Source organism: Hylobates moloch, unplaced genomic scaffold (genome assembly GCF_009828535.3).
Source record: "Hylobates moloch isolate HMO894 unplaced genomic scaffold, HMol_V3 SCAFFOLD_2, whole genome shotgun sequence".
NCBI lineage: Eukaryota > Metazoa > Chordata > Mammalia > Primates > Hylobatidae > Hylobates > Hylobates moloch.
The window spans coordinates 155,580,184-155,593,443 of record NW_026652277.1 but is presented as its reverse complement, the minus strand read 5'-3'; the positions used below and the strand labels follow the sequence as shown (position 1 = coordinate 155,593,443).

General features: G+C 41.0%; 1 long non-coding RNA gene across 1 annotated transcript in view; it reads left to right on the top strand.

Moving 5' to 3' along the window:
- The window catches only part of LOC116472904 (uncharacterized), a 43,561-nt gene that overhangs the window by 1,141 nt on the left and 29,160 nt on the right, over window positions 1–13,260 (top strand). Inside the window, exons 2-3 of the long non-coding RNA XR_004249201.2 lie at window positions 215–516; window positions 1,779–1,940. This is a non-coding gene — a long non-coding RNA (uncharacterized LOC116472904). The remainder of the gene's footprint in view (window positions 1–214; window positions 517–1,778; window positions 1,941–13,260) is intronic.

Genomic DNA, 13,260 nt, shown 5'->3' with positions numbered 1-13,260 from the left:
ACCGGGCCTCCGGGCCCCGCCCCGCTCCCTTTCCCTGCCCCGCCCCGCTGCCCCGCCCCGCCCGGTCCCTGCAGGCGCCGGGAGAAACTCCCTCGCCCCGCCCCGGGGTGTCCCCGCGTGAGTCACCTGGGCATTTCGGAAGCTGGGGTCACGTCACATCCATGTGGAAATCGCGGTGATGGGAACTGGAAATGAAATAGGTTCTTTTTCGCAGTTGTTTTTCTGCAGAAAATCATCAACTGTGCAGAAGAAGAAGGGAAATAAGAAAGAAAGAAAACCCTAAAAAACACCCTGGCGCCCGGGCCCGCAGGCCTCGGGCCGGCTCTGAAAAGTTTGGGCTGTGCACGTGATGAGCGCGTAGGCGGGAGCCCCAGACAGGACCCGGGCGGGCATTTCGAGAAAAAGCAGCGATGACAGCCTTTGGGCCCCATCTCCATTGTTCCTGCCAGCTCTGGACCCCAGGCTGCATGAGACGTAGGTCCCAGGGGACACCCGACCCCGTGGCCCCAGTCTTAGGTAAACTTAGGAATCAGAACAACACTCACCCCTATGCCGCGCTTGCTCCGTTTCCCCCTCTCTATTTCTGCTCACCAAGCATCCAGCTGACATTGCATTCGAAGCAGCATTTCGGCTTAGAAATCGCTTCTAGTCCATCAAGGTGCTTGCCATGTGTCTCCAAGGCTTTATTAGGTGTGTTTTTAGTTGTCCTGATAATCAGTTCACCCCAGGGTGCTGATGGCTGATAATACTGGCGCTCCCCTCCCCACCCCCATGCTTTGCACAGGGAGGGTGAGTCATGTGCAGATGGATGCAGCCCCCTGGGCAGCGGGGGTGCAGGTGCTGTGCAGGGAGGGGTCTTAGGACGTTTTCACTGTCTTACTGCCCTCTAAGCACGGGACCCTTTGGATCATTTACTAGATTGGCTAAACTAGAACCAGATGGAAATATTCTGTACTATGGTCCCCTTAATTACATTTAAGAATACTCGTCAGGCCATGTATCACAGGTTTTTAATTAGAAAAGTATCCTCCTCTCGCCAGTAAGGACTTGCAGAGATGGGGGTGGGGGCTGGGTGGAGGGTGGCACTTCTTTGGCAAAAAGAAGTTTAGAGCAGAGTGTCACTAGTGGCCTCTCTGAAGACTGGTCCTGGTCTTTTAAAACCGATGGCTGGAATTTCTTCCAGTTCCAGACCTCTTGTTATTTGTCCTCTCTTCATGTTCACAAATGTGCTATCAACATTCAAACAATGGATAGTCAGCTATCCATTGTAAATGGACCTTGCTGGAGTCTAGGGCTAGCAGAAATGACAGGGTCTAAAATGACATTTATCAAGTACTTGCTATATGCTTATATATGCTTTTTATATGAAATTAAGAAGCTTGAGGCATTTGCCCAGTTTCCACAACCAAAAGGGGCAGAGTCGCCAATGGCATTAAGCCTGTGTTACTCCAAAGCCCATAATGACCAGTCTTATTAGACCATTCCTCTTAGGAAAGATCCTGTGAGACAGGGACTCTTTTGGTGCCCTGTCTCCCAGCCTCTCAAAACAGCCAAACATGGACCCTAGACAGAATGCGGCTTCAGAGGTACAAGGGTCTTGGTTTCACCTTCAGGAAACCTCCTGGGTTTCAGTTGAGCTGACAGAAGAAGATCATGTATCTGAAAGACCCTGCATGGAATGTTAATCCTCACACCACTCTCCTGCTGGTGCTCCTTTGTAAATAGAGTTGGCCTGTTTCCTCTCATCTCTGGCTCCATGACTTCAATTCCTCCTGCAGCTTCCACTGCCCCTGTCTGGCTCACGTCTTGCTGTCTGGTGTCATGAACTGGGAGTGCAGTAAAGAGGAGTGACAAGCCCAAGGGGCCACGTTCATACCTGCCACTGCCAACTGTCCTGATGTAACTGCTTTGTCATCTTGCCTGCCAGGATTTGTGACAAGGTAATAGCAGTCAGATGCAGGAGTTGTCTGTAGCCCTCGATTTTGTTCGAACTCCACTTTCCATGATTCTACTGCTGGGCTTGTGAATGGCCACTCCCACCACCAGGCAGTCTTTACTGTCTTTTCCACCTTCTAAATCAGCACTGTGTTGGGCTGTACCCTTGCCTTTTCCCCTTCTATTATGTAACACATGGACAAGACCAATGACAATTTTCTCGGTGAATCAGAAGGAAAGAATAGAAGGGAAGGAGAGAGTATAGATGGAATGCCTTCTTATGAAAAAAAGGAGAAATACAATTTGGGGAGATTTGTTGAATAAGTTGAAACCAAAGAGATATAGAATGCTGAAAAGCCTTGAAGGAGACTTTAATTTGAGCTATAGGCCTTGTCAAGATGGACAGAACTCTTTAAAGAAGAGAACATTTATTAACATTTAGTAGACACTTAGGAGAAAAAATATGTCTCCTTACTAGATGAAAAAGGAATTCTGATTATGTGAAATATTTTTGGAGAGTTCCTAAGTTACGTGTGCCATTTTGACACCAATGCCCGGGTTTGTGGGTCATGAACTATGTAAAATAAGCACACATGACCTCTTGGAATTAAACGGTTTCTGTGAGACTGTGCTTGCAGCCTGTATCCCTATACCGTGCAGTAAAAAAGATGTGCTTGCCAAGATGGGGGGAGCAGGAAGAACCTGATGAAAGAGAGCACCACATGTGACAAGTGAGAGGAGACCCTGCTGAGCTCAAACGTATTTCATGAGCCTTTCTTAATCAAGAATCAGCAACAGCTGATTGGTTGTTTTTTTTTTGAGACGGAGTCTCGCTCTGTCGCCCAGGCTGGAGCGCAGTGGCGCGATCTCGGCTCACTGCAAACTCCGCCTACCAGGTTCACGCCATTCTCCTGCCTCAGCCTCCCGAGTAGCTGGGACTACAGGCGCCCGCCACCAGGCCCGGCTAATTTTTTGTATTTTTAGTAGAGACGGGGTTTTACCGTGTTAGCCAGGATGGTCTCGATCTCCTGACCTCGTGATCTGCCCGCCTCGGCCTCCCAAAGTGCTGGGATTACAGGCATGAGCCACCGCGCCTGGCCCCTGGTTGTAGATTCTTAATTAGCATGCGTCTGCAGTCCCAGCTACTCGGGAGGCTGAGAGGGAAGGGTCCTTTGAGTCCAGGAGTTTGAGTCTATCCTGGGCAACATAGTAAGACCCATATCTCTAAAAATTAAAAAAATAAAAAAGAAATTATATATTTTTAATAATCAGTGACACTCTCTTTCCGAGAGTGTACAGAATTCCAGGGCATGGCAGTCATGGGCCAAACTAAAATTGGACCTTTTGTGTCTTTTGTACAATTGCCCCCTCCCCTTTTCCCTGCACTGTGCTCTATTGGAAAGGCAGATTCATAGAAAACATATTGGGAAACAGCCTTAGGTAACTATGGCAGCTTAGTTATTATAGGGTAGCTTTGAATCATGGTTCAGATTTTCACATTCTGCTTCAAACGTTACTAAAGAGTAATGTTTGCACATTCAAGGCCACTACAAGGTCTAGTTCTGAGAATAAAGAGAAGCTCTCTGTGGATTATAACCGTGAAAACTGGGATAATGATGTCATAAATTTCATCATCCTATGAATGCCAAATTCTACTGAGCGTTGCTTTATGTAGGGACCTCAGATCCTTTACAGGTGTTATCTGGACTGAATGGAGAAGCCCAAGACCCACCATGGTGGAGGGACAACTAAAGTCCTTAGTGACCCAGTGAGTCATAGTACCAGGAACAAAGACCCTCCACTGGGAAGGAAGCAGTTGGTGTAATGACAAGTACAGTTCCTTCTGTTGCACTTTGCCTGAAAGCTTGCGATGCTGACATCTCAAACTTGTTAGAAAATCCACTATCCCTGTGAATTCTGTTTTATTTCCTGTCAACACTTGGCTGAAACACTTGGCAAAGTAATTTTATTTTACATCATAAAGATAAATATTCACTTCTTAGTTTCATTTATGTTTCTGTGAAGGCTGCTATTAATGACCAAATAGGATGACAGAAAGCCCAGAAATGGGTGTTATTAGGAAGCAGCTAGAAGGCAATGTTGGTTTTAGCAATCAGCCCGGTGTTTCTGAGATAAATTAGTTCCTGTGACTTGGAATAGTGCAAGCCATTGTGAAAATTTGCCTTGACATTCCCCTTCCTCTTCATTTGTCCCTCAATCCCTTCAGTCTAGTTTGGGGTCTCTATAATCCGGCTCCTTTGGCTGCCAGCCATCTCCATAAAAAAAGAATTTGAAAGGCTTCCATTCTTTCCGAGACCTGTTTCCCAGGACTGGCTGGTAAGATAAATCATGCTCATTTTTCAAACAGATTGCGATGTGTTACTGTGTTATATTTCTTGATAAAATGGTCTTACAGAACTTCCTAGAGCTTAATGGTGGAAATTCCAAGCACTTTAGCAGGCTGGAGAAAGAGCGGTGGTATTTCTATGATTCTGAGAGTCCATGTTTGTAAGACACACTGCGGATTTAATAACAAGATTGGGAGGGAAACAACCTCATTGTGTGAAATGTACACACATTTCTTCCTTTACTCACTTAGCCTGTGTTTATTGATGTGATGACATTTTTCTTTTTTCTTCACTGTCACCATTCATGTTTGATTCAAAGGCTTCTTGGAGTTTTATGATTCCTCTGAGCTGATATTGATCCTTGACAATTGTGTGCTGCAGTGCTCAGATAGGCTGTTTGCAGTAATCTGCCTCTTCTGGCGTTTTTAGTAATTTAGAATTGACTACAACATTACATATTCCTTTAAACTTCTCTTGAAGGTCTGCTGGAAACAGACATAGTCCTTTAAGGTGCTCTGTTCATTTTTTTTTTATTATACTTTAAGTTCTAGGGTAAATAAATGCGCACAACGTGCAGGTTTGTTACATATGTATACCTGTGCCATGTTGGTGTGCTGCACCCATTAAAAAAAAAAAAAAAAAAAAATGCTCTGTTCAATAACAGCTTTGGAAAGGAATTTGGCTCCCTATAAGCCTTTCATCGTGAGAGTGGGCCTATTATTCCATGATGCATTTAAACAGCTGTATCTCTATATGGGGACCAAACGGGCCATTGCTTTACTAGAAACAATGGACTTTAGTTCTGCGTTTTTCTCTTTTAGCTTTAGTCCAGCATCATAATGTATCTTTTGAAAGATATTTTGTTCAAGAGATAGAAATCCAAATTTAAGTTAAATGGAACTTCTTGTTCAGCTAGCCATGTAAATAAGTCAACAGGGTGAGTCTCCATGTTCCCTTATTTTGCTGAGCTCAGGCCAGCTTGCCTCAGGGCCTCTGCATTTACTGTTTTCTCTACAGGGACTGCCCTTGCAACTGCTCAGCACTCAGCTTTCTGCTTACATGTTATTTAATCAGAGAAACCTCCCTGACTTACCCCACTTCCTGATCTTTCTGTCTTGTTTTCTTTGCAACATTTATCACAATTGAAAATTCTTTATTTATCAGTTCAATTGTTTATCATCTACCTTTCCCTACTAGAATAAGACTCTTTGAGAATCTATCATTGATGCTTGCCTATCACTGTACTCTGTACTCCCTGTGCCCACAAATGTACGTGATACAAAACAGGCACTCGGTGAACAACAGTTTGTTAGATGAATGAAAGGATTGGGTGGATGAATGAAAAGATACCTTTCCTTTAGACATTTCTAAGCTTGCAAATGCACAGGCAATGAGAACCACCTCTCTTCACTCCCTGGCATTTGAGGCTTTTTATGTAAAAATTTAAACTAATGACTATATTAGAAATTTTTAAATGTTTAAAAAAAGTATGTGGTAAAATTGAGGAAATATAGTATTTTGAGAGTCCAAACACGTTAATGCAGTTGACTGAGCCTAAGTGTTGGGTTAATCCTAGTAAGTGATTGATCTTTTTAGGTAGGTAAGGGAATAAACAGAGGATCAGAAAAGAAGAGGTACTGCTATTACATTTTAAGTTTCCAAATATACTACTAAGTGTCTCTAGTAAAACTTAACTCATTGAAGAAGAAAATAGTCTGACCCTAAAAAAAGAGTGTGTGTTCCTGAGAAAGACAAGACCAGTTATTTTCCCCTTTCATGTTTGAATGAATAACCATCAGCAAGGGAGAGATGCACTGACCCTCTGCCAGGTATGTTTAGTATGGATGTTTCTATGCTGTTGACAAAAAAAAAAAAAAAAAAAGAAAAAGAAAAAAGCAAAAAAAAAGCCAATCTCTGTAAAATATTTAAAGACATTTATTCTGAGCCAAATGTGAGGACCATGACACAGCCTCAGGAGGTCCTAAGAACATGTATCCAAACAAAGCGGTTGGGTTACAGCTTGATTTTACACAGTTTAGGGGGACAGAATTTATAGGCAGATATCAATCAATATATGTAACCTATATGTTCGTTTGGTCCAGAAAGGTGGGACAACTTCAAGGAGGGTATTGGGCTTACAGCTGATAGTTGAATTCAAAGGTTTTCTGATTGGCAGTTGGTTGAAACAGTTAAGTTTCTTTCTAAAGAGTTAAGACAGAAATGCTTAGGGTTAAGATAAGGAGAGTTGTGGAGGCCAAGGTTCTTGTTAGATGAAGCCTTCCGGTAGCAGCCTTCAGAAAGAGTAATAGGTGGTAAATATCTCCTATCAGACCTTAAACGGTGCCAGACTCAGTTGAGTCTCTCCTGGATCATGAAAAGACCCGGAAAGGAGAGAGAATTATCTACAGAATGGAGTTTCCTCATGAGAGACAGCTTTGCCAGGTCACTTCAAAATGTATCAAATAAAGATATTTTGAAGTAAAATACTTGGATTTCTTTCAGGGCCTCCTGTCACGTTGCTATCTTATTGCTACAAAAAGTCTGTTTTCTCAGTCTTAAGATCTGTCTTTTAATGTTAATGCTGGTCAGTTGTGCCTGAATTCCAACGAGAGGAGAGTATAATGAGGCATGTCCGATCCTCCCTTCCCATCATGGCCTGAACTAGTCTTTTAGGTTTCTTTGAAATCCCCTTGGCTGAGAGTAGGGGTCCATTCAGTGGTTCGGGGGCTTAGAATTTTATTTTTGTTTAGAATATTTATTATTCTTTTGTTTACAGCAAGTTGGCTGTTTTCCCATGTTAATGTCTAGAACTTTTAAAATGTTTTTTCATGCACTTTAATTTTTAAAAATTTATTTGTATATGAACTTACATGCAAAAGTGTTAATCTTTTCTTTTATATTAATGGGAAAAATGTTCTTATTTTTCTTAACTGGTTCTGTTCTCATAAAATCCCTAGAATTTAGCCTTGTTGATTTCTAGTTTTTATTAGAGGGCATTTAGACAATCAGGAGAAAATGTTGGAATTGCCATATTTTTAGTATATGCTTTGCAGGGAGTAGGAGAGGGTTGGGGAGGGGTTCCTGAATTTTTCATATTTGAAATAAATCTACCAAATCTATCTTGAGACATGTTCAGCTCTCTACAGAAAACAACTAGAGAAGCATTATGCTTCATCTCTACAATGAAATGTAATTTTCTCTTGAAATAAGTTACTTTTATGATATCTTAAGAAGTACCTCTGGGAACACTCAACTTGTTACAATTCAGTTGTGAAATAAACCTGTAAGAAATGGCTTGATTCTTGAGGCTTTCGTGGTTGGTTCTTAGGTTCTCTGGTTGAACCAAATAGTCATCGTTTGGTTGGTTCTCAAAGGTGTCAAACATCCTAACTTGAGCAAGTACGGGATTTGAGATTTTTGCAAAAGATTTTTTATGAAAGAACTTAATTCATATATACATCCCTGGCTTTGAACTTCGAGAAAATTATTATACTTCTTGGGTGGCTGAAAACTTCTTGGCCTTAGGCATTTTAGCAATAGTTGTTCAGAATTGCACAGCCTGCTACGTCTTATTCCCTTGCTACAGCTGTTTACTTTGTGATAACTGAACGAACAATGCAGAACTCTGGATGCTGCTGTTTTCGAAGTGTCTTTCTAGTGCTAAATTGGATAATTTAAATAAAAAATTCACCACAACAAAGCATTAATAACCTTCTAAACTAATGATCATTTACTCTGAGCCTTAAAGCTTCTGTTTGTCTGAGTTGATATTTGTTTTTTTTTAATTTTCAAATTCTTAAAATTTTTATTTTATGTTTTTAGAGACAAGGTCTCACTCTGTCACCCAGGCTGGAGTATGGTGGTGTGATCATGGTGCACTGTAGCCTTCACCGACTGTTCTGCTTCAGCCTCCTGAGTAGCTGGGACTACAGGCTTGCGCCACCACACTCAGCTAATTTGTAATTTATTATAGAGTTGGGGTCTTGCTTTGTTGCCCAAGCTGGTCTTGAGCTCCTGGCCTCAAGCAATCCTCTTTCCTCGGCCTCCTGAAGTTCTGGAATTATAGGCGTGAGTCAATGTGCCTGGCCAATACCTGTTTTGTTTTTTTTTTTAATGTCTTTAAGGTACAAATTCTTATATAAATCATTTTGAGAAACTTTAGAAAAAACGGTGGAACTTTCAGCTGAGCCAAGAGATTAAGAGATTATTTTTTTCCCTTCTTAAACTGGCCTCATTTTGTTCATTTATAAAATGAAGGATCTGGATGCATTGATCCCTAAGTCATTCCAACTCCACTATTTTATCTTTCTATGATTCCATCAAGAAAATTGTATATGATTTGATATTACAGTGGATAACATTTTATATAGGAATCTGAGTATAGGGTCTGAATCATACTGCTGGGTTCAAAGCTTGTTCTGCCACTTACTAGTTAAACAAACTTGGGCAAGTTACTTGCTTCTCTGCTTTGGTTTTAAATTTGAAAAATTGGAGATAATAATAGGACTTAGGGTTATTAGGAGGATTAAATAAGTTAATACATGCGATGTGCTTAGAACAGTGAGTGGCACATAGTAAGCACTCAAATGTTAGTTGTTATTTTCTCACTTTATTGACAGGAGAAGTCTTTTTATTGTAAGGTTTGCTTGGAATTAATAAAACTAAAAGCTACGACAAGGTATTTTATGGTTGTTTTCCATATCTTGGGGTAAAGCGTATTTTGCAAGGGAGTTCAAGAATTCCTTTATACATTTACTTATTTTTACAGGCATAGAACTATTGAATGGTAGAGTTTGAGATTTTAGAAACCATCAAGACTGACGATTTTCTAGCTACTTTCTACATAGGAATCCTAGAGTTCCTTGGAGAGGATATGAAGGTTATTCTCAGGCCATGCAGATGGGCAAGAAAGGATGTACCTCCATGGTTCCTCTTCAAATTCAACCAAAACAGCCTTGCTTCTGTTGGCTTTATATAATACTGCAACTCTTGATAATTAATCTGATTTAACACACATTTCCTCATTGAGTTTCTCCTCATGAAGAAACGGCCTCAGTGAGGTAAATCGGAATGCACAGGAACACATAGCAGGTTAGTGCAGACCAGAAATCAAACTCAGGCTTTCTGACTGCTCAATAGACCACACGCTACCATGCTACCATGGAAACTTTAAAAAGATGAAAGTAAAAACAAACAAACAACAACTTAAAAAAAAAAAAAAACCCAGAGCCTCTCTAGGAAATACCAACATGCTTTTGCCAAGTGGGGTTTCTCTCACTTCATAAGAGCAGTAAACACTAAACCAAGGGAATGCGAATTTAGAGATTTGGCCGGGCGCGGGGCGCATGCCTGTAATCCCAGCACTTTGGGAGGCTGAGGTGGGTGGATTGCCTGAGGTCAGGAGTTTGAGACCAGCCTGGCCAACATAGTGAAACCCTGTCTCTACTAAAAATACAAAAATTAGCTGGGCGTGGTGGCGTGCACCTGTAATCCCAGCTACTAGGGAGGCTGAGGCAGGAGAATCGCTTGAACTGGAGAGGTGGAGGTTGCAGTGAGCCGAGATGGCGCCATTGCACTCCAGCCTGGGCAACAAGATCGAAATTCCGTCTCAAAAAAAGAAAGAAGAAAAGATGCCAGAGATTTGGCGGGTGCCGGGCTCATGCCTGTAATCCCAGCACTTTGGGAGGCCAAGTAGACAGATCACTTAAAGTTAGGAGTTCAGAAAAGATGCCAGAGGTTGGGCCTTTACATTGTTTTGTAAATTCTTCAAACCTTAATCTTATTTAACTTCCCCACCTATACAAAAATTAATGCAGTAATTGCTTTTTAAGGAAGCATTCCAAGGGCCAAATAATTCATGTATGTCAAGTACCCTGGGATTCAGGAAAGAAAAATTCCCTATAGCTCTAAAGCAAGGATTATAATTTAAGGTTTCCTGACAGTTTTTTTTAAGAAAAGGAATACCAACCTTTCTTTTCTGGGCCAAATGCCACGGTAGGTAATAACCACTTGCCCATTTTCTTTCCCCAGGCTGTTTTAACTAGATAAGAGCTCTGCCTTCATTTCCTTTTGTGAACTGACTTGGGATGTTGCCACATGCCCTTCAACTACTGTCAGTGCTCTAGTTTGCTGAGTGCTTTTCCCTTCAGAATGGAAAAGGTTTTGCCATAAATATCTGCTTTCTTCAAGGTACAGAATGCTTTTCAAGGAGCGGAGGACAGAGGGAACAAACTTTCATATTTCCCAATTGTATTAGTCTGTTCTCATGCTGCTAATAAAGACATACCCAAGACTGGGTAATTTATAAAGGAAAAGGATTTTACTGACTCACATTTCCACATGGCTGGGGAGGCCTCACAATCATGATGGAAGATGAAGGAAGAGCAAAGGGATGTCTTACGTGGCAGCCAGCAAAAAGAGAATGAAAGCCAAGGGAAAGAGGAAACCCCTTATAAAATCATCAGATCTCATGAGACTTATTCACTACCATGACACCAGTACAGGGAACTGCCCCCATGATTCTGTTATCTCCTACTGGTTCTCTCCCACAAAATGTGGGAATTGTGGGAGCTACAATTCAAGATGAGATTTGGGTGGGGACAGAGCCAAACCATATCACCAGTACTAGATCCCTCAGCTTCAAGTTGGCTCCGGTGATCCTAAGAGGATCCAAGGAAGCCCTACCTCTCTGTTTGTCCTGGATGTCTCTGACACATGTTAAGGGAAAAGCATTAATAAAGTGCTCAAGAAACAATTGTTCAATAGGTCAGTCTTATAGTCAATACCTCATCCCATGCTCTGTCCCCTACTCCTTGAAAAACTGCCCAAAGAAACAATGGATCCACGGAGTCACAAAAACAGGGCATCCAGTGACCCTCCCCATCTTACCAGTAATGTGACTTTCCCACAGTATAACAACAGCAGTGCCCAGTGCCCAATACAAGCAGGGCTCTACACTGAGACAGAGCTGAGTTCTAGTACCAACTACCCTCCTTACAGCAGTGTTATTTTAGTCAAGTTTCTCAACTTCTGGAAGGTTCTTTTCTCAGGCTTACATAGTTTTTAACTGAAAAGATCTTGGAGTTGTCCATATCAGCACAAGCAATCTGTATTATTAGTTTTTTTAATGGCTGCACAGCATTCCATGATATGGCTGTACCATTATTTAACTATCGATGGACATTTAGGCAGTTTCCAGTCTCTTTCTGCAGAAGCCAATGCTGCAATGTGGTGGGTCATAACTTTTTCTTTTTTTCAAATGTGTTCTCACTATTTCGTCCAGGTTGGAGTGCAGTGGTATGATCACAGCTCACTGCAGCCTCGAACTCCTGGACTCAGACAATCCTCCTGCCTCAGCCTCCAGAGCAACTGGGAGTACAGGTGTGTGCCACCATGCCTGACTAACTTTTTAAATTTTTTGTAGAGATGGGGTCTTGCTATGTTGACCAGGCTGGTTTTGAACTTCTGGCCTCAAGAAATCCTCCCACCTGGGCCTCCCAAAGTGCTGGGATTAGAGGAATGCACCACTATGCCCATCCCTAAATAACTATTTTTATTTCCCTTTCTGTAACTGCTCAAGTCTTTTGTGCATTTTTCCTTGGGTATTGGCCTTCTTAGCAAAGTTTAAGAACTGTTTATACATAGGGATTAACCCTTAGTCTGTTGTATGAATTGCAAATATACATTTATTTTTATCTGTATATGTATATGCAAAGTTTGTCTTTTAACTTTGTATATGGGATAGTTTTCCAAGCAAAGTTTTATTTTATTTTATCTTTCATCTTGCATGTCTTTCCAAAGTACCAAGCAGAGTTTTTTAAAAGTTGTTTTATGGCTTCTGGGTTTTTAAAGTCATATTTAGAAAGATCTTTCCCACTCTGAAATTAAAAAAATAAATAAATAAAATCTCCCAATTAAAAAAAAATGTATGATTTTGTTTTTCATATTTAAATATTTGTTTCATCTGGAATTTATTTCAAACTATAAAGTAGAGACCTCATTTTATTTTATTTCTCCAGATGGCCACCCAGTTGTTACAATATCATTTACTAAATAATACATCAATTGCCACTGAATTTAGCATACCAACTGAATTTAGCATATACTAAATTTTCATGTGTGTTTTGTTTGTTCGTTTGTTTTTGAGACAGAGTCTCACTCTGTCACCCAGGCTGGCGTGCAGTGGTGCGATCTGGGCTGACTGCAGCCTCTGCCTCTCAAGTTCAAGCGATTCTCTTGCCTCGGCCTCCCAAGTACTGGTACTACAGGTTCGTGCCAGCACACCTGGCTAATTTTTGTATTTTTAGTAGAGACGGGGTTTTGCCATGTTGCCAGGTTGGTCTTGAACTCCTGACTTCAAGTGTTCTTCCTGCCTCAGCCTCCCAAAGTGTTGGGATTACAGGCACGAGCCACTGCGCCCAACCCTTCTGTGGGTTTTTTGATGTATTGGACTTTCTAGTCTGTTCTGTTAATTTTTTGTCTGTTCTTAGGCAAAGAAAGCATTGTTTAAATTGGAATTTTGTAATATGCTTTACTATCTAATAGAGTATCTTCTAACTTTTTTCTAGAATTTTCCTGGCTAATGTTACTTGTTTATTTTTTCATATGAACTTTAGTATCCATTAATCTAGTCTTCCCCCCACTCCCAACAAAATTAATTACTATTTTGTGAGGGGTAGTGCATTAAACTTATGAATTAATTTAGGATGACTTTACATATTTATGACATTGGACCTTTTTACTGAAGATTATGATATGCCTTTCTATTTAACTTTTTGTGTCCCTCAGTAGTATTTTGAAGTTTCTATGTATAGATGTCATAGAGTGTTTTAATATAAAGAGGTGATAATAATGGTACTTCCTGCAAAGAGTCATTATAAAGATTAATGAAGATAATAGTGCCTGGTCATAACACACACTTAAAAAATTAAAGCGTGACAAATGCACACTTATCACCATATCCTGGACTATGTGTGAC